Raw genomic sequence first — 21,795 nt, forward strand, 5'->3', positions numbered from 1 at the left:
ACGTTTTATTTGCTCACATGCTGCATATCTGTTGGTTTATATATGCTGGAGCCTATTCAGAATGAGGGATTCCAAACCTGACAAGAGAAATATTAGCAGCACAAGGGCCACACAGCTGTGATTCTCACCCATTCAGCCTACTTTCTTATACAACCCAGGACCATCTACTTGGGGAAGACACTGCCCACAGTGGTCTGGGCCTTCCCATATCCATCAACAACCAGGACCATCCCCACAGGCCAGCCTGATCTGGAAAAATCATTGCGTTGTTGGAACAAGCCTTTTTTAGGTGGCTCTAGGTTGTGTCGAGTCAACAAAACGGACTAGGATACTTCTTGCCATATCATTCCTTCAGTTATAATGACCCGGTGGGCAAAGGACTTGAGGGCCTGAGTTCAAATCTCTAGCACTCACCCATGTAACAAGTTAGGCATAATAGCATGAACCTATAATTCCAGCACTAAAGAGACAGAAATAAGAGGATTCCTGGAGCTTTCCCACAAGCCAGTTGGGCTGATCAATAAGTTCTAGGGTGGTGAGAAACCCTGTTTCAAAGAATAGGGTGGGGAGCTATAGAGGAAGTGACCTAACAATGACCATACACACACACATACACACACACACACACACACACACAGAGGCATCTGTGGTTTGTAAGATGCAGGACCCAGGGAGGGTAATGGCACAGAGTGAAGTGGCTCTGACCTGCAGGCTGGTATGGAGGCACAGGTTCAGGCCTCCCAGGGCAGCCACGAGCCCAGTGGACTTGCAAGGTCCAGTATGTAGTAGAATACTCTGACACACCTCACATGGAGAGCAGCCAACCATGGACGCAGACAGACTCCGATTTAAATCCTGCCCTAACACTTAATCTTCAGAACAACCTTGGGCAGGCTATTTTGCAGGCCCCTGACTTCCTGAGATAAAATTAATCACCTAGAGTGAAGCTTTGGTTTAGACGGGCTGTCTGTGTGGAGTCGTAAAAGCGGAAGCTTCGTAAATCCCAGTCCTTCATTAACTCCTCCACCAGGACCACCATGACAGGAGTCGCTCTGAATCCTGTCTTCTTGGTGTGCAAATGAGGATAACAATTGCACCATGTTTAAAATGCATGACAGTCATGTTGACTTTCATCTTAAATTCCCAGCCTGGGTAGGTAGACCCTAGAACCACTGCCCTTCCTGTAGTCAGACCCCACAAGGCCACATTCACCATAGGTCAAACCAGAGAAATGATTATATGAAAAATGTACTTTCCTATCAGCTTTATAAGCAGTGGTGTGCACGTGTTCATGCATATGCACATGTGTGGGGGCCATAGGTCACCATGTATTTATTTTCCGAGACAGTTTCTCTGACTGAGCCTAGCATTCACGGATAACGCTAGGCTGGATGGTCAGTAAGGTCTGGAAAGAGCTGTCTGTCTCTACCCCTCCTGAGGGCCGGCCACAGGCGCATACCACTGCCCCTGCCTTTCCTGTGGTGATGGGGAGATCTGAACTCACGACCTCCTGCACACCCTTCACAGGCCTCTTAAGAACCATTTATAATGGAAATTTCTGATCCTGAAGGAATGTATTCAAGAAAAAGAAAGAGAAAGTGCGCTTCATTTACCTTTCTACCTACATATCTGTGTTTATTTTAGACTGATAAGCTGTGGCTGATGTAAACACTTGGCAATCAGGGTACTTTGAAAATGTTTTCTATTTTCATTGAATGTTTATCCTGAGGAGAAATGTGTAATGTCTTCAGTATTGCCTCGCGGTGATGCATATTTATGATTTAATAGTCTACCACTTTTGGAAATTTTTTACCTTTAAATTTTTGAAAAATGATATTTACATAATTTTCCCTCAAGCACTTGAATAATTCTCTAGCGTACTCTTTCATGATTTTACATACAGACGTCCCTTTCATCTTCTAACGGCGGATTTGTTTATCTTCTCACTTAATCAGGATATTTTAGATGAATATTGAAATAATTGTTGCCTTTTAAAAAATCATGTAATCAACAGCTGGGTATGGCTGCAAACGATATGCATATTTCATCAGTTTAAAAACGTACTTGTTTTTTTATAGTAAATTCCATATAGGTGTCTTTTAAAATTATTTGACACATAGCTTATAAATAAAAGTGGCTTAATTCTGCTAGTAAAGAAAGGTTCATGTCATGTTCCCAACTTTGGAATGTGAAGGACATTTCTACTCACTATTGGCACATAATCTCTGTGTGTGTGTCTCAGTATATTATACAAGAATACATAGTTTTATATATTAAATTATCAGCAGTGCCTACTATTAACATATTCAAGGCCAGTTTCCTTTATCTGCCTTCAAGTCATCTGGCTCCAAATTCTCCCCTTGGCTGTTGCACAGAGTTCTGTCTTCACTTCTTTCTCAAAGTCCTTCCACCCTCCCTGGTCTCCACACATGCACACATGCACACACTCATGCGTGCACACACACATTCACACAAGCATGCACACACTCCCACACAAGATTTCCTCTAAGCACGGGTCCGCATGCTAGAGGCTTGGTCTCCACTGTGACTACTGGGGGCTGTGGAACCTCAGAGGACAGAGCTTCCTAAAGGGACACTGAGTCACTGAGAACAGTCCCTGGGAGGGAATACTGAAGAGCCAGCCTTATCAGTTTCCATGGGGTGGGAAGCTTTGCTCCACAAGGCACACCCCTCCGTGACGCTCTGTTTCATAGCAGGCTCGGAGTCAAAAGGCCAACTAACCACAGAAGCTCCAAAACTGGGAGTAATCTCCTATGCAGGTTACTGCCTGCGTTCTGTTTGCACAGTGGAACATTATGACTACAACAGAAAGCACACAGACACACAGGGGTTGCTGGGACCATATTTCTGCAGATTGCTACTGTTTGTACATAGGTATGTACATAACAAAACATAATTTTTTACATACCTATATATTTAGTTGCCCATTTGTTTCTCCTCTTTGTCAGAGACGTTAATGCTCTTCTCTAAGGACTCCACAGCTTCAGAACAGAAAGATACTGTTCTCAGCCCCTCCTTTGTTCCAAGATTTTTTTCCAAAACATACCATGGAGCAGGGTAGCAATCAGTATGCACTTTTCTTAGCTACTTCTTCACACACTCAGCCAAGACCCCCACAGATACGAGAATGGGAGTTCTTGCCACCACATTTTAAATCAGGTTTACGAGAGTCAGGGCTAACATGCCAGGTTGTGTTCTTTACATACTCAAATTGACGGTCCCTTTATCCCTGCTTCCTCAGTCAGTGCCTCGCATACGGAATAGACAGTCAAGGTAGAGAATGACAGAATGAGTTTCTCTGGCACATAGATCTACACAAGATCGGCACATGATCTACACGGGATGGGCACGTGTTACACAGATGCCACACGGGATAGGTGCCCGATCTACCACTGAACTGCACCTAGCCCTTTCTTTTTATTCTTTTTGAGAAAGCATCTCAAGAAGTTGCCCAAACTGGCCTGGAACTTGCAGTGATCCTCCTGCCTCAGCCTCCTCAGTAGCGAGGACCACCAGCCTGCACCAGCAGGAACAGCTATGGCTTGGACTCAGGTAAAAGTGAAAAGTAGAGATGAAGAAATGTCCGTCCATTTTCTGGGCAGGGATGCTATGTACTCAGAACACCATGATGGTACTGGCAAGCCAGAGCTTGGTGATTGCGAGCAAAGGAGTTTGACCAGTGCTCCATTAGGGGATAGCAGTCACAACATGGCCACACAGCCCTACTGTGGCTGAGATCAACCGGGAGTTTGGGGAGGTCAACAACTCTGTCCTCAAGTTAGTCTTCGGGTGATTTGTGAACCAATGAAAACCTCGAGCTCATGGGAGGAGATGGGGGAGATGCACTGAAGGTCAGGAATTTGAACAGAGGTGTATAGCAATGGGGGATGGGGAACTGGAGTTAGCCAACAGAAAGTCTTAGATGCTAGGAAAGCAAGAGGCTCCCAGGACCCAACAGGGATTACATTAGCTGAAACGCCCAATACGGGGGAGAGAGAACCTGTAGAGCCCATATACAGAAGTTAGGCAAGACCCCCAGCTGAGGGATGGGGCCACACAGCCTTCTCAAAATTTTAACCCAGAATTGCTCCTGTCTAAAGGAAATATGAGCACAAAGAGTGGAGCAGAGACTGAAGGAAAGGCCATCCAGAGACTGCCCCACCTGGGGATCCATCCCATCTGCAGCCACCAAACCCAGTCACTATTGCTGATGCCAAGACGTGCTTGCTGACAGGAGCCTGATATAGATGACTCCTAAGAGACTCAGCCATAGCCTTACTGATACAGATGCGGATGCTTGTAGCCAACCATCGGATGGAGCAGGGGGACCCCAATGGAGGAGTTAGGGGAAGGACTGAAGGAGCTGAAGGGGTTTGCAACCCCATAGGAAGAACAACAATATCAAACAACCAGATGCCTTCCCCCGAGAACTCTCAGGGACTAAACCACCAACCAAAGAGTATACATGGGTGGGTACATGGCTCCAGCTGCATATGCAGCAGAGAATGGCCCTGTCTGGCATCAAAGGGAGGGGAGGCCCTTGGTCCTGTGAGGGCTCAATGCCCCAGCATAGAGGACTCCTAGGGCGGTGTGGCAGGAGTGGGAGTGTGGGTGGGGGAGCACCCTCGTGGAGGCGGGGGTGGGGGGGGGTATGGGAGATTCTTAGAGAGGAAACCAGGAAGGGTGATAACATTTGAAATGTAAATAAACAAAATAACCAATAAAAAATTTTAAAAAGGAAAAAGAAAAATTCCATGTAACACTAAGACACTATAATATATATTTTATTACTTACAATTTTTATTGCACTTTCACTCAGATAGTTAACAATATATCCCTTCTGACTATGTCAAAAAAAAAAAAAAAGGAAAAAAAAGAAAGAAAACCTTGAGCTCGCCAAGCAAATGTGCACAGAAAAGGCAGCTCAATAGCGTCTGGCACAATCGATGGCCTGCTGATCATAGCGAGCCCACTGAATTGATAGGGGCATAGGGTAAGTGACAGGCCCAAGTCCAATAGGACACCTTTCACATACAAACCCTACTTGAAGACACTGTCACCTTTAATCAAAGTGTTTCTAAAATACAATTTTCTTTGTTGCCTTTTTGGAAGTAGGTAGCCATTTTAAGCTGGTCAGAGGGTTAAATGGGTTGTGACCACTTTGGGGGTTGAACAGCCCTTTCATGGGGGTCACCTAAGACCATCAGAGAACACAGAGATTTGCATTATGATTGATAACAGTAACAAATCACAGGTATAAAGCAGCAAAGAAAAAAAGTTTATGGTTGGGGTCACCACAACACGAGGGGCTGCATTAACGGTCACAGCGTTAGGAAGGCTGAGAAGCACCGGTCTAGATGAAGAGTGTGCGGGGTATCGCTGGTAAGGAAGATCCAGAGAGCCAGCTGACCTTACTCTCTCCATTCAACACTGCTGACACATTTGCATACACCCCGCCCAGTCTAATTCCCTCCAACTTGATGATTATGAAGTGGTGAGTTGGGCTACGCAGCCTGTTTAATGCATTGAGATGTCTTAATATCTGCTGACTTGGAATGAAGCATAAGGCGTACCCAGAACTGGCACCCAGGCAGGCTAAATGCTTTGGCCATCTGCTCCCCTGCAGCATTTATATCTCAGGTCCCGTTTGCTTTACTGTAGCTGCTACTTGCACACTGGGGTGCAGATCCGAGCCCCTTCTTAAAACCATCTCCATCCCGCTCCTGATCTCTGCCCATCTGAAATGATGGCTTGGAGCTCTGCTTTTAAATTTATGCTTGAGCTCAGAGGTCCGTTCAAATGTATACTTCCTTGAGTAGCACGGGTCTGTTTTGCTAACCTCACTTCTGGTTTCTGGTTTCACAGCACCCCCACCCTGAGTCTGTGCTCTAGTCCCCAGTATTTGCAAGGCCTCACTCTCCCTCGAACCACAGCTGAGCTGTCAGTCATGTTATCTCAGCAAGGCCACTGCTCTGCCTTCAAGCCCGCCCACTCTGATTAATTAAATGATTTGTTGACACACTCAGATTTCTGTTTACTCTAGCACGGAAGTTCTAGCCAAGATAATTCCATCCAGGGCTTCAGGACTTGCCTGTGACAAAATGCTGAGGCAGGAAAATGTTTCTGAGCAAGCTCTTGCTCAGATCTACCAACCTGACTTCCTCGTTTCTCTTTCCTTCTTATCACAACCTGTGAAGTCATTATTCATTTTTGGCTATTCCCATCTATTATCTATTTTAAATCCTTTGCCTGATGGTCCTTAGACCAAATTATAAGTCTCTATAGATGTTAGCAAATCCCAAATCTACTACTATTCCTACTAAAACATCAACGAATGTGAGTTCTTAAGTACTTGTGTGAGTTCAACTTTGTTGAAAAATAAGGCACTTACTAAGAGTTAGCTGAGCTTACAGCACACAGTAGGTGGTGTGGACAAAGGGCAAAATAAGGCACCAAAAGCCAGAGCCTCATCTTCCAGATGAGAAAAGCAAGAGACAGAAGTTAAACCATTGTCCCTCAGCAGGTAGGCAGGGTTGGAATTACTAAGGAAACCTACATAGTATGACGTCGCAACAGAACTGTCCAGAGAACTTTCAATGAAAACCAAATAATCCACATCTCTGCTGCTCACGACAAGAGCCACTCATCACTCAGGGTTACTGACATTTGAAAATTGGCTATGTACAAGCACGAAACAGAATTTTCAATTTCATTTAATGTGTGTGTGTTAGTGTGTGTTCATGTGTGTGTTCATGAGTGTGGTATATATGCGTATGTGTGGTGCATGTATGTATATGGTGCATATGTATGGTGCATGTATGTATGTTTTCCTGTGTGTGTGGTATATATGTGTATGTATGATACATGTGTGTATGCGTGTTCCTGTGTGTGGTACATTTGTTTCTCTCTCTGTGTGTGTAGTGCATGTGTGTGCATATGTGTGTGGTGCATGTGTTCATGTGTTTGTGTGTATGTGTGGTGAGTGTGTGTGTGTTCCTGTGTATGGTATTTGTGTGTGTGTACAGATCAAAGGACAACCTGTGGTGCCATCCTCAGGTGCTGCCACACACATGCACCATACTGACACACGTGTACCACACTCGTGAACACACACACCATCTTCTCACTGGAGTAGAGCTCACAAGTAAGCAAGTAGGGTCGGAGGCTCCTCATGATTGCAAGGCACACTCCAGCTGAGCTAGCTCCCCAGCCCATGAAGAAGATGTTTATACAACTGTGATGCTTGCCATGGATCCTGGCCTGCAGGCCCTGGGGAACAGCTTCAGGAGGGCGGCCCTGAAGACCGAGCGTCTTAGGTGTGGTTACTATTACTCTGATGAAACATCTTGACCAAAGCAACTTAAGAGTTCCACACCATTTGTTCATTGTCAAAGGAAGTCAGGGCAGGACCTCATGCAGGGCAGGAACCTGGAGGCAGGAGCTGATGCAGAGGCCATGGAGAGGTGCTGCTTTCTGGCTTGCTTCCCATGGCTTACTCAACTTGCTTTCTTATAGAACCCAGGACCCCCAGCACAGGGGTGGCACCACCCACAGTGGGCTGGGCCCTCCCACATTAATCACTAAGAAAATGCTCTACATTGCCTATGGCCTGATGTTGTGGAGGCATTTTCTCAGTTGAGGTTCCCTCCTCTCAGATAATTCTAGCTTGTGTCAAGTTGACATAAAACTAGCCAGCACACCTAGTATTAGCTTTCAAGCTCTCTGTGGGATCAGCCATGGCACTTGGGGAACCTGTATGAGTTCAACTCCTCTGATTTACCCCTGCTTCTTTCAGGATGTCCACAATAACCCCCTACATGCAAATCTGCTAGGCATGGTTTAATGTGCAATGTTCCCACAGGCTTATGTGTTTGAACATCTGGTAGTGGTGTTTGGGAAAGCTGTGAAAACATCAGGGGAGGTAAACCCTGGCTATATAAGGGCAGGCTGTAAGATCTTACAGCTGAGCCCACTTCCTGTCTGCTCTCTGCTTCCACTTCTTTAGAGATGCAGCAGGGAGGCTCTCCTTATTGATGTGAATGAAATCTACATCACATCTAAATCTGCTCTCCTCAGCTTCCCATCCTTGAGGTCTCCATCAAATGAATTAGAAAGAGACGCTCGGCACAGTGTGCAAGCCAGTCAGGGTTCATTACAGAGTAGGGTGGGACACCTCCTAAGGAGGAGAGGGGACGGACAATGGTCACAGGGATCCCGCAGAGGAAAACACTCCAATAGGGTAAGAAAGGACAAAGGCAGAGGGACCCTGCAGAGCAGCACACCCTGGGGGTGGGGTACCAGGGGGAGCCAGGGGGAAGACAGTAGAAGGAGACACAGTTGTGCCCAGCAGGCTTACCACTAGTTCTCTAGAACACAGCTTTCCTGAAGGACCAGGCGATTGACAGGCCCATTTGGATGGAATCTTAAAGGAAGAAGCAGTCTTCAGCAGAACACTTCTGCTAGTCAGTACCATACAGTTTTTCAGCAGCTCAGAACACCATGTCCCCACCCTGGCCCAGAGCTAGGACTCAGATCCCATTCCTGTAACCTGTAATCACACAAACATGCAGATGACCAAGATTTAGAGAGGGTCTCTCATTTGGGATTGTAAGGGTCTTGGGCTCTGTCTGTGCTAGGCAAGAGGTTGGAGAACCCTGCTATTATGGCTGCAGTCCCTCATGTCTGGATGGCTTAGTGAGCTCCACACCAATGGAGGACTCCCTTTCTCGGCAGGGCTTCTCTTTCTCTGCCTGACTTTGTCTGCAGAGTGTCTCTGAGCACAGGTACCTGGCCTTGTGCAGGGCTCTCTGCAAATGCGGCATAACTCAGCACGCATGTCCTGCTTTGGCTTCCCGACTGCATAATAATTAGGTACTGTAATGTTATGACCAGCCGGTCCCTTCCACTTGCATCACAGCAGCCCTTGCATACCCCGCCCCTGGGACAACAAGTAGAGCTGTCTCACCGCAGTGGAAGTCCTTCCACCATACTCACAGTACTCACAGCCTCTGAACCCTGCCTGCTTTGGCTCCCTTTGTCCTCGCTGCCTGGAGGGAGAACCCAGGGCAAGCAGGAGTGGCCCTCAGGACAACAGCAGACTTCTAGAACACCAGCTGAGATGGCTGCTGAGAGCCATCACTCCCCCCCCCCACCTCCTTTGGGATCACCGTGACTTTGTACAGCCTCACATTTGTTAAAATGTGAACCTAGTAAACTTCAGAAAGGAGGGTCAGGGTGAGATTCATTTCTCTGTTTTGAGATAGGGATGTATAGCCCAGGCTGGCCTCTAATTCACAGAAATCCTCCTCCTTCATCTCCTGAGTGCTGGGCTTTGCATTGTGCACCATATGGCCTGGTGTTGTAAGGTTCTTTAAAGGAAAATGTCATTATTAAAGAAAGGGGTCAACTGCTTTCATGATAACCTGACGGGACAGAGGAAACAGTTGTGTGTGTCCACACACGGTCTAGGACAACACAAAAAACAACATCCTAGCTGTGGGGAAAAGTTGTGGGTGAGCATGGTGGTCACTTTAGAATATTTTCCTCTAGGGAAAAATGACAACCACAATACCCAATGAAGCATTTATGGAATTCCATAAAAATCCCCAATATACACTAAGTCAGACTCTGTATGTCCTGCAGAACAACCCTGGTCAGAACTTGGAAACATCTAGAATGACACTGTGGGTGGTTGCCACGGCTCAGGATCCCAGTCCTGGGGAGACAGGCACAGGCGGGTCCCTCAGCTGTCCAGTTAGCTAACTAATCATCAAGTCTTGGGTCCCAGGGTAAGAAGTGGAGGATGCCTGAGAACTGACACATAAAACTGTCTTCTGGACTGCATATTCATATACATGCATGTGCAGGTGTAACCCTGTCACATATGCAAGCATAGTCACACAGGTGCAAGTACAGGTGTGTGTGCCCCAATACATATACATGCATACTCATACACATGTATGTGCAGGTAGGTGTGCCCGGCCACATATACATGCACACTCATACAGATGCCAGTATAGGTATGCATGTCCCTGATACATATACATGCATATTCATATACATGCGTATGCAGGTGTGCCCCTGACAAATATACACGTGCACTCAAATACATGCATGTACACGTGTACCCTTGCCACATAGATTTAAATTCTAATACATGAGCAGGAATGTCCCCACCACAACTACATGTATACTCATAAACACGCATGCTCAGGTGTGACATATACACATGCATAAAAGAACAGGGTGGGGAAGCAGACTACTCTTTTCTGTCTCTTATATATTATTGATTTGCAGTACTGTGGGTTAAACCCAGGACCTTGGACATTCTGGGTAAACATTGCACCAGGAAAATACATATCCTTCCTTAAGTTTAAAAAATGTGTCCTTTGTTAGTGTTTGAATATGGTTGAACATTTCATTTAAGCTACGAGATAGCTATCTGTTATAAAAATAGTGAAAGAAAAAGGGAATAACTTGTAAAACCTCACTAATTAAAGGTAAATATTGTTGTCTACTATTTTTCTTGTGTGTGTGTGTGTGTGAGAGAGAGAGAGAGAGAGAGAGAGAGAGAGACAGACAGACAGACAGAGAAAGAGAGAGGGACAGAGACAAACAGAAATAGAAACAGAGAGACAGAGATAGAGAGAGAGCCCTAATAACTTTACTTAACATTTTTTTTCTAGTTGAACACATTGAGAGCCACAATTCAGCAGACGTTTGAACATAGAACAAAGGAGGGTTAAGAAGGAGAGGCAAGGAAGGAGGCAGAGGCTGACGAGAACCTCTGAAAGGGCTGGGGGACAACTCAGTGGGTGAAGAGCTTACCACACGCCTGTGAGAACTGGAGTCTGAATCCCCAGGACTTATGTAAAGCCAGGCAGAGATGGCAGATGTCCCCACAATGGGGTGCACAGACAAAATATCCCTAGGGCAAACTGGCTAGATAGACCAGCTGAGATTGGTGAGCTCCCAGAGAGGAAACTCTCTCTCAATAAATACAGTGGGGAGCAGTCAAGGAAGACATGCACATGTTTAAGGATGCATACACATGATTACACATATGATGTACACACACACATACAAACCAGTAAGGAGCCTAAGAGAAAACATGTGTGGGACTCTATAAAGATGCTGAAACTCTTGGTGTTTGTGGCTGTTTTGCCCTTCTATGTTTTGTTAATACCACACACTAATTCATCTTCTTTCCTTAAGCCACTTCACAACAGTAAGATACTGTTTACCTGTAGAGAGTGCAAAGCCCTCTATGATTATGATCTGCTTTTCCATTTCTGACATCAGAAATATTGTCTGCAACTCACCAACCTGCTATAAGAAATAGCAACACAGCCACAAAGACCGGTGCTAGCAGATCACTGGTCACATCATTGCCAACGAAGGAGCCAGGGTCAATACACCCCGAAGAGCTCAGCCAATCTCCAGGAAGCACCTGCACTCCACAGGGTTGGTGACCATACTGAGTGCAGGAAGTAGGAGATCAAAGGCAGGAAAACCAGCCCACTGCTGCCCAGTGTTCCAAAGTTTGTAATCTTCATCAAACGTTGAATTTCATTATTATTACTTATTTATTTATTATAATTTTTTTGAGAAAGTCTAATGTAGTCTGGCTGTCTTCCAACTTGCTTTGAAGCCAAAGGTGACTTGAACGTCTGATCCTGCTGCACCCCTTTCCCCGGTGCTTGGATTATAGGCAAGGACCACTATGCCCAGTTTAATGTGGTGGGGGGGGAGAGGGGGACCTAGACAAGCATCCTACCAACTGACTGCATCTCCATTTTTAAGAGAAGTCCAACATACCAATCTTTTATTGAAAATGCATATAATAAATGACAACCAATTCAAAAACTTGTTAAGAGCCCGACATGGGTCTTTCCTGTGGAGAACAATACCCTTGGGACCAGTTTCAGCTTGGGAACTGTTTTGTGTGAGACTCGGGGACAAGCTGGTCTCTAAGGTCTCTTTTTACTTAAACAGTTTTATGGTTTTCATTAAGCTATGCTGGGGTTTAAATCACAGTGGCACAAATCCAATTAAAATTGCAGCTGCAAATGCCAGAACAAGGACTCAAAGTCACAGGCACCTAGACAGAAACGGGTCCTGAGAGGAGCCATTCATTACTTTCAGTAAAGTAGCTGGTAGCAACAAGCCAGGAGGAAGATCATTAAATCTAATTCAGGAAATGGATATGTTTAGGTCCTGGCTATAGCTTTCTTGAAACTAGGGAATAAAAGATTTTTGATAGTGGTTGCCATTATAGCCTGGAAGCTGCTTTCATTTTCTGAAATGGAAACATCACCTGGGTGCTGATGGTGTCTAACCTTCCATCCAAGAGAGAGAGAAGCCCGTAAGGGGATTCACTGAGTCCTGTCCAGTCGCTGGTCCCATTGGTTCAGAGGCACATGCGTCGTGGTATGATCCACAACTATAACTCTGCTATCTCAAAGCAAAGCATCCCCTGTGGCCTGGCAAGAAGGTTCCAGAAAACATGAAGGCACATCTACACTTGCCATTTACTCACTGTGAGACCTTATACATTCTGAACTTATTATTCATGTAAAAAACAGAAATTGTTGAGGGGATTTATCAAAACATCATATGCAAAAGGCTGAGATAAAAAAAAGATACAGTAAAAGCTGATTGAGAGTGTGAACAACAGATTTGTTGGGTTTGTGTGTGTGTGTGTGTGTGTGTGTGTGTGTGTGTGTGTGTTTTCCTAAGAATACCTCACAGGCTAGGGAGATAGCCCAGTTAGTAAAATTCTCACAGCCCACAGGTGAGGGCCTGAGATACATTTCCATATAACACCAGAGCATGGTGATGTGTGCTTGTTAGACAGCTCTAGAGACAAAGGGGCAGGAAGATCTCTGTGATTCACTGGCCAGCTGCCCAAGCCAACTTAGTAAATTCCAGACCAGTGAGAGACATTGATAAAAGAAGTGAGAACTGGCGTGAACACACATACATAGGTGTGCTCACACACATGCAAATATTCTGAACAATCCAAGACAGGGGTTGTCAGAACACATGAGATACAAGAAGTCTGTTCCAGTCATTGGCTGGAGTTAGACTCTGGGAGTAGGAAATTACAAATAGCCCAGAGCTTCTCTTAGCTCTACTGCAGCCAGCTCCACAAATTGTGACCTACGCCATGATGGTGTCAGATGTGTGAACACATTAGTCAGTCATTCGAAACGGTGAGAAAACCCAACGATACTCTTCATATGCACAGAAATATGGTACCTTAATATTTATGCAGCTTGATGTATCTCAGATCATCACAAATGCCCCATTAAAACATAAGCCACTTCACTGTACCACCTTGTCAGGTTAAAAATTAAAGCTAATCGATACAGCTAAGCAACATAGAGGCCAACACATGCTGTCCAAACTCAGGCTGTGCCAAGAATTTAGTTTATAGAAATAGTACACTGTGTTTGTCACAGCTGCTGAACTGTGAGACCTTCCTCACTGATGCCTCCACGAGACTGACAACCAGACACCAGACTTTCAAATAATAACCAAAACAAGATGCAAGAATGTTCTTCTAGCCAGGCATGGTAGCGCATGCCTTTAATCCCAGTACTCGGGAGGCAGAGGCAGGCAGATTTCTGAGTTCGAGGCCAGCCTGGTCTACACAGTGAGTTCCAGGACAGCCAGGGGTATACAGTGAAACCCTGTCTCAAAAAAGCAAAAAAAAAAAAAAGAATGTTGTTCTAGAAGACACTTAAGGTTCTAGAAGACACTTAAGGTCAGGAAAAAAGCTCCAGCTGGTGTGTCCTGTCACTTTGTTTTGGTGGAGGGAGAATCCTTTCAAAATCATTTAAAAGTTCTGACATCATGAATTGATGTTTCTGTTTAGGAATTGTTTTTGTTTTTGCTTGCTTTTTAATTTGGGATGCAACCCTTCTGGCTCGGAACTTGGCTCTTTAAGGCGCAGATCTGGCTGGGAAGATTGTCGAGCAAGTAAAGGCCTAGCCTTGCAAGCATGAGGCATGAGGGTGTAAATTCGATACAAAGCCTACATAAAAAGCCAAGCATGGTGGTACATCTTGGAACCCAGCACTGAGAGGCATAGACTATTGGGTCCCGGGAGTGCACAGCCAGCTGAACAAGACTGCCTGGTGATTTCCAGGATGTTAAGACCCTGTCCCCAAAATAAGGTGAATAATGAATGGCTTCCAAGGTTGTCTTCTGGACTCAAATAACAGGCACACATGTGTGCTCGCTCTCCCTCTATCTCTGATGCTGTCTCTCTCTCTCTCTCTCTCTCTCTCTCCCTTTCCCTCCCTCAAGTAAATAAAACACATGAATCTAACCTTCACCCCATTTTTGTTATCTCCCAAGCCTAGAAGATGGGGTACAGATTGCTCGAAATACGGGCTAACAGCTGTGTTTTTTCTGGCATTCCAATGCTCTGAACATAGGTCTTGGCAATTGAAATCCTAGCTTGCAAACTGCCATGAAGTTCTTTGGGAGTTTATCAATTTGTGTTTAGGGACTTTTCAAATAGAAAAGTAAATAAATTATTAGTGTTTTCATAGGCAGTTCCAAACTGCAAACTGTGTCAAGGGCAACATGTTTGAAAGGCCAAGGCAGAATGATGTAACCACAGGAGAATGCCATAACTCTACCCTAGGACCAAATCATGATTTTAAAATGTTGCTAAAATTCTCTAAGTTTATGCCGCAGGATACGGAACTTGTTGTACTTAAAAGTACTGAATGTAGTTTTCAAAATAAACATGTACGGCCTAGAGAGCTAGAAATCCAAATGGTTGCCATAAAAATATCCCATGTTCCCTTGTTTGTGAAGCCACCTCTCGGATGAGTTCAGTCCATGGCACACTCAATATGTCTATCCATATTGCCACAGGTAGGGGCGCACATAATGGGCGCACTTCCTTTTCATTGTTTAAACAACTGGGGCATGAAGGCTATAAGACCAAAGGCCACATGGGAATTCATCACGCACACATACAGTTTTCCAAGCCCACAACCACTAATCATTCATTCATTTGCACCTGGAGTGTAGGCTGCATACTACTTAAACTCAGGCGAGTATAGGCACATTGTAACTGCTGAAACATTTGGAAGTGAGTGAGAAGAACACGGTATATCCACGGGCTGCAGGCGTGGTGCAGAGGTAGCACACCTTCTGCCACTTCAGGTCTACCCTCAACACTGCAGAAGAGATTATTGAGCTTGTGCGTGGAGTGAACTTCCATGCAACAGTGAGTGGTTACACCATCAACAGGAGAGCGGCGGCACCACAGCAAACTGGTTTGCTAGAGAAACCGGTGGTCACAAGTCCTAAAGGGACTGCAGAGACAGGAGCTGTGGGTGAGCAGGAAGAGCGTCCACTCTCAATATCCGGGGCAGAGCTTGTTAACTCCGCAGCTCAAGGTTTTCTCCCACATGCTTTGAGAGTCAAACAACAGATGGATGGATGGACAGACAGACAGACAATAGAGAGATTGATGGTAACTAGTTGTGCTTGGAGGCTGTGTATGCATGCTAAGACTGTTTTGGAAGTTAACCTTTTTCACAGACATGCTGGGTCACACCCCAAGGCCACCACAAAGGCATGGAGCATTGTGAGTATTTAAGAAGAGTTAGGTAACCGAGTACTTGGAGCTCAGTGTCTCCCCAGTGAGGTAAGTGAGTACTTAGAGCTCAGTGTCTCCCCAGTGAGGTAAGTGAGTACTTGGAGCTCAGTGTCTCCCCAGTGAGGTAAGTGAGTACTTGGAGCTCAGTGTCTCCCCAGTGAGGTAAGTGAGTACTTGGAGCTCAGTGTCTCCCCAGTGAGGTAAGTGAGTACTTGGAGCTCAGTGTCTCCCCAGAAGCTGCTCTCATCCCAGACAGAACAAGACGCACAAAGCGCATAACCAGAAACCTCAGAGTGCAACAAACTGCTTAATCAAAAAGCATTTAAAGCAGTTGAGATCTGTGAAATTGTATTATTTGCTGGGATTTACTTGGCTTTATGGTAAGGTGGTAAAAAATCTTCTTTTCCACTGGAAGACATGGTGACTGTTCCATTTCCAAATGTTAGAAGGGCCTAATGTTTGCACGGATATTTTACTTGATTCAATAGTAATTCAAGAGTAATTCATTCAAGAGTAATAAACATTGCAAAAGTAGGTGCATTAAACAAGAAAACACTGTACCACTAACAGTGTTCTTATAGACAATTTCCAATGTAAATTTGACTGAATGGTAGGAAACTCACCATCGGGCATGTCAGTGAAGACACCTTAGAGATGTTTAGCTGAAGACCGAAGACACACCCAGAATATGGGCAACCCCATCCCAAAGGCTGACAGAGAGAGTGAAGCCAGCAGGAAGGCATAGCAGGAAAAAGCACCTGCCACAAAAGCCTAGTGGCCTGAGTTTGTCCTGGAGCTTAAGAAAATGTGAAATGCGAGACCCAATTCCACAGGTCTGTCCTCTGACCTATACCCTACCCCATGCACATACACTGAAACCATGGCATGCCTACCCACCCATATGCATTACACACACACACACACACACACACACACACACACACACACACACATACACTATGGCATGCCCACCCACCCACATGCATTACATAATACATACACACCCAAAACCAGCCCCAAACAGGCACACACACACTAGTATTTTTAAAAGGAGAAGAAATGAGCTAAGCACTAGAATTCATCTCTCTGCTCCCTGACTGCACACTCAAGGTAAGCAGCTGACTCACACAGTGCCTCACACTCTGCCTCACACTTACACTTCGACCCACAAGCTGCTTCACACTCTGCCTCACACTCCAACTCACACTCCGATCACACTTTGACTGACAGGACAACTCACACTCCAAATCGCACTCTGCCTCACACTCACACTCCACCTCACACTCTGCCTCACACTCAGAATCACACTCTGATTCACACTCCACCTCACACTGACTCATACTCTCTCTGCCTTACACACTGCCTCACATTCCACCTCACACTCTGCCTCATAATCTGCCTCACCCACATACTCCACCTCACACTCCGACCCACACTCTGACTCACACTCAAAATCAAACTCTGATTCACACTCTGACGCATACACTGCCTCACACACTGCCATGACTTCCTTGACATGAATGGCTGTATCCTCAAACTGTGAGGCGGAAATAACGCTTCCTCCCCTATGTTGCTTCCCTGAGATGTCTTCCCAAGGCAAAGCCAGGCTACTAGTACAGTTGTGCACCATTCCTGCGCCTACTCCACATACACTTTTTGTTTCTTCAGATAAAAATAACACAAAGGCCATGCGCACTTTTCTTCTTGAAGGGCTTTAACTTCACAGCATGTTCTTAATCTCACCATTTTCCAAGCAAAATCATTTCTCGGTTTATTTTTCTTAGCAGATGAGAAGAAAAACTAATAAATTAGCAATGCATTGAACATATTCTCTGTAAGAATCTGGTAATTTGCAGTGAATAAGCTGACTGAATGAAGTGCCTAGAGGTCAGAACAGTGCACACCAGCCCACAAGTGTCGGAACAGCTGGGAGCGTCACCAGTCTCTAGTCCTACTCTCTCCAGTTTCATTTCTCTGTGTATCCCTGTGTGCATATCTTACCATATTAGTAAAAGCCCATCAATTCAATTATAATCAGGAAGGAACAATCATCTAATTAGCAAAGACTCACCAAGCATCTGACATGTGCCAGGCAACCAAGTAGCAAGGAACAAAAGTGTTCCTGACAAAGGCCTTCCAGGGCTGTACTGCCTGCGCTTGTCTGTATGGGAGGCCATTGTATATCTTCCCCTCATGAGTGGGGCACCACCTGGAATTATGTCTTTGTTTGTCTCCATGTGATGCGTGCAAGTGTGCGCAGGATGGGGACTGTCTTGCCACTACTGGATCTCCAGGGCCTGGAGCAGAGTAGGCCCTCAGCAAACACTTTCTGATGTTAATGGTTAACTGATAATAATAATAATAATAATAATAATAATAATAATAATAATAATAATAATAATAAATACTGCCAAGAAGGGAGATAACAGCTCTGTAAGCCACGTCAGGAATCCAGACTTCATCCCATAGCCAGAGGGAAGACTAGGATGGTTTCCCACAGGAGAACGGCAGGATCTGGTGTCACGCATAGCATGCAAGTTTCCCAGAGAAAATTGGTTGGGGTGTACAAGGACGAGGCTGATAAGTCCCAGGCAGGGCGCTATGCACACGCAAGACTACTCCAAACCAATGGTACTCTGTGAGAGGTTTCGAAGGTAGAATCAAAGGTCTCAGGGGCAATGTAACAGGAAGAGAAGACTCAACACTGCTGTGGGAGATGTGGAGCCAGCTCAGTGGGTAAAATGCTTGCCCTGAAGCACAAGGACAGAAGTTAGAATACCAGAACCACCTTAAAGGGGCGGGGGGAATCCAGCCTGGTGGCATGTACTTATACTCCTAGTGCCACAGAGGCAGGGACAGGTAGATCCCGGGTTCTGTGGTCAGCTGCCCTAGCCTACGTGGTTCGGTAAGCCAATCCAAGATTTTTATCTCAAAAATAAATAGGTAAAGTAAGGGGTGGGGGTGGGGATGTGGCTGGCTCCCGAGGAAGATATATGTGATTGACCGCTGAGTACCTCACACACGTGTGGGTCTGAATCCCTGGCTGGCTGGGTGATGTTAATATGCATTATGCATCAAAACAGTAAGTAGCAGAGTATGTGGACATTCTGGTGAAAGACCAAGAATTCCAAACTAAGCTGTTTATGGCAGGGGACACCTTTGATCCCAGGATTCTGGAGGTAGAGGCAGGCACATCTCTGTGATTTCAAGGCCAGCCTGGTCTATACAGTGTCAGGCTACTCGGGGCTGCATAGTAAGAGCCTGTACAACACTTAGGAATCAGGGCAGGAGGGACAGGCATTTGAGGCCAGCATGTGGTACATAGTGAGACTTTGCATCCAACCAGAAAACATACACATCAAAGACTTCCAAGGTGAGTGGGTGTTCCTCACGTGCCTGCTCCAAGGTGGGCACATACACCTCAGGGTCCTGCATGGTATCCAAATAAGAATGCCACCAGATGATCTGAAAAATGAGTCTGACTGAAACTGTGAGTTAACCCTGAACTCTTCAGCAAGTTGCCATCAGAACACCCTTCTCCTCCGCAGTCTCAGAATGCTTGCTTAGCCACTGATGGCTGTACCTTCCTGGTGTCAGACTAGTCTTCAAGTTGACTTGCTGAACTATACTGACAGGGGCCAGGCCTAATACAATCTTCAGCCGAAGGGGGAGAAAAACTCATTATGAAGCCATCTGCCCTGAGATCCTGTCCTGGTTTCTAAGCCAAAGAAATCAGAATAACTCTGAGGATTTAAATAGCACACCCAGTGTGGGCAAACTCTGTGGATACCTGGCTGACACGCTGGTGTGCTGTGCAGCAGCCAAGCCCTCAGATAGCTGCATCAGGTGTATTACCAAGTGGGTCCCTAGGCTGCTGCCTTCATCTCCACAGGTAGTAACCAAGCAGAAGGCTACCACTCAGGGCAATAGGAGTCTGCTGTTTTCGCTAATATCATCCCTTCTGTATACTTTGTTTTCAGCCTTACAGGAAGATATTTATGTAAAACAAAATTAAAAGATATCAGCAATGATGAAATTAATTGTATGGCCAATTTGAATCTCAATTGTGGTAGGGAGACTTTCCTGGGGGTAAAGCCTTTCTCTCCTAATTTCATCTAATCTTGTATTTCTGGTCCCTGTCCTTTCTCTCTGTGTTCTGTAGGACAGGCTCTCCTGTAGCCCAGACAAGTGTCAAGCTGTTAGGGAAGACCTCTGACTCCTGATCGGGTCCTGGGAATACAGGCATGGCCTCTTACACGGTGCTGCAGATGGAACCCAGGATCTTACGCAGGCTAGGCAAGCACTCTGTCAACTGAAACAGTTTAATCAGAATTTTATAAGCAAACAGTCCAAGGAGAGACCGGTTGGAGTAGGCTGTCCCAGGAGAGGGAGCAGGTCAATGCACTGTGTTGTGAATTTTAAAGAAAATTGTATGAATATGGATGAGGTGGGTGGCATTCTTATGGAGTAAGGTGACCTTATTTCCCTCTGAAATCACAGCGAACTTGATCTGCATTTTACAGAATTCCTTTACATGAGCCTCTAGGAAAGCCCACAGAGGGGGCATCAGATCCACAATGACACCAGGTCTTTTGGGGACACAGACCATCCAATATTACACAGGTATGGGAGAACACCTGGACACTATAGTTTCTGATATAGTGGGAACGGTTTGGCTTAACTAATATTCCATCAGGGAACATATCTACCACAGCAGTTTTTCTATTTATCAACTGTTCACTCATCCAGTATCAATCAGACCCAGATTTTATTCTTCATTCATATTTATAGGGTTATCGTTCAATCAAACTCTTTCCCAGGGCTCAGTGTGTCATTATAAGAAGTTGAACAAACACTCACCTCCCACTACTGTGAACCTGGATTGACATCCACAGGAGAGAAGCTGCCCAAAGGGGCTTTTCTGAGACCTGGGTGTGTAAATGAGATCACGGTCTGTGGAGGTGATGGGTTTCTCCTCCGTAGGAGGTCCAGGTGAACAGAGTTGAACACCACCACCAGCTCCATGAGGGGGGCTCATTCCGGGCTTCACACACAGCTGCGTGCTGCTTTCAGAGCAGGGTAGGAAAAGCACAGCCGCTGGCCTTCACACAACCCCCAACACCTGCATTTGCTCCCGATTCTCAAAGCTAGCGTTCCACCTCAGCTTCCCCGTCGAGGACCTTCCTCCTTGCTCTGCAGCCATTCATCTCCCTTTACTCATTTGTCCACCAAACACCGCTGTCAGCTTATGCTGACCTGAGCCGTGGTATCATGGCCAAGAGCAACTAACCAGAGGAAACGATTTGTTTGGTTTATATTTCCGGGTCAGTCAATTCCTGGGGGATGTCAGGGAGGAACCCAAGCAAGAACTTGAAGAAGCAGAGATCATAAAAGGAATGTTCCTCATTGGGCTTGCTCACGCTCTGCACAGCTAAATTTCCATAGACAGCCCAGCACCACCTGTCCAGAGATCAGTGCCACCCACAGCGGGTGCGGCCTTCTACATCAGTCACTAACCAAGACAATCCCCCACATGCTTGCTCACAGGCCTATCTGATTGATCTGGGACAAACTGACAGTTAACAGATAACCAAGACATGTGGGAACAGGGGTGCCTATGACCAGGAACATGGTTAAGATGGTAAAGTACTCACCTGCCATCCAAGATACATGGGGTTTGATTCCCAATACCGTATATACAGAGCTTAGTTACATAGGTTCATATCACCCGCACTTTGGAGGTAGAGGCTAGAGAATCAAAGTCTTAGGCTGTTCTGGACGGCACAAGTTCAAGGCAGGTTGGGATAGATCTGACTCAAGAAATAAATAATTTCTTTTTAATCTGAAGCTATGGCTTCTCCATCAGGCCAGACTGTACCCCCCAAGCTGTGCGCTAAAACAAACACTCTCTTCCATAAAAAAGAAAAAAATCAACAAGGTATGGTGGTACATCTCTGCAGTCCCAGCTACTCAGGAGGCCAGAGGAGTGACCACAATTTGAGCCTAGAAGTTCCCAACTTAATGGAATCACACACACTAAAAGAATAATTGTATTACCAGTAAGAAAACTAAATCTCAGCAAGGTGGTTTTAAAAATCTTGTTTGATCCTAGTTACATAAAAAAATCATAAATGTATACACACAGGGAT

General features: G+C 45.6%; 1 long non-coding RNA gene across 1 annotated transcript in view; it reads right to left on the reverse strand.

Moving 5' to 3' along the window:
* Gm38475 overlaps positions 1-20,935 on the reverse strand; it is a 160,975-nt gene extending 140,040 nt beyond the window's left edge. Inside the window, exon 1 of the long non-coding RNA XR_378153.2 lies at positions 20,507-20,935. This is a non-coding gene — a long non-coding RNA (predicted gene, 38475). The remainder of the gene's footprint in view (positions 1-20,506) is intronic.
* Between the last annotated feature and the right edge of the window lie 860 nt (positions 20,936-21,795).

Source organism: Mus musculus, chromosome 6 (genome assembly GCF_000001635.26).
Source record: "Mus musculus strain C57BL/6J chromosome 6, GRCm38.p6 C57BL/6J".
NCBI lineage: Eukaryota > Metazoa > Chordata > Mammalia > Rodentia > Muridae > Mus > Mus musculus.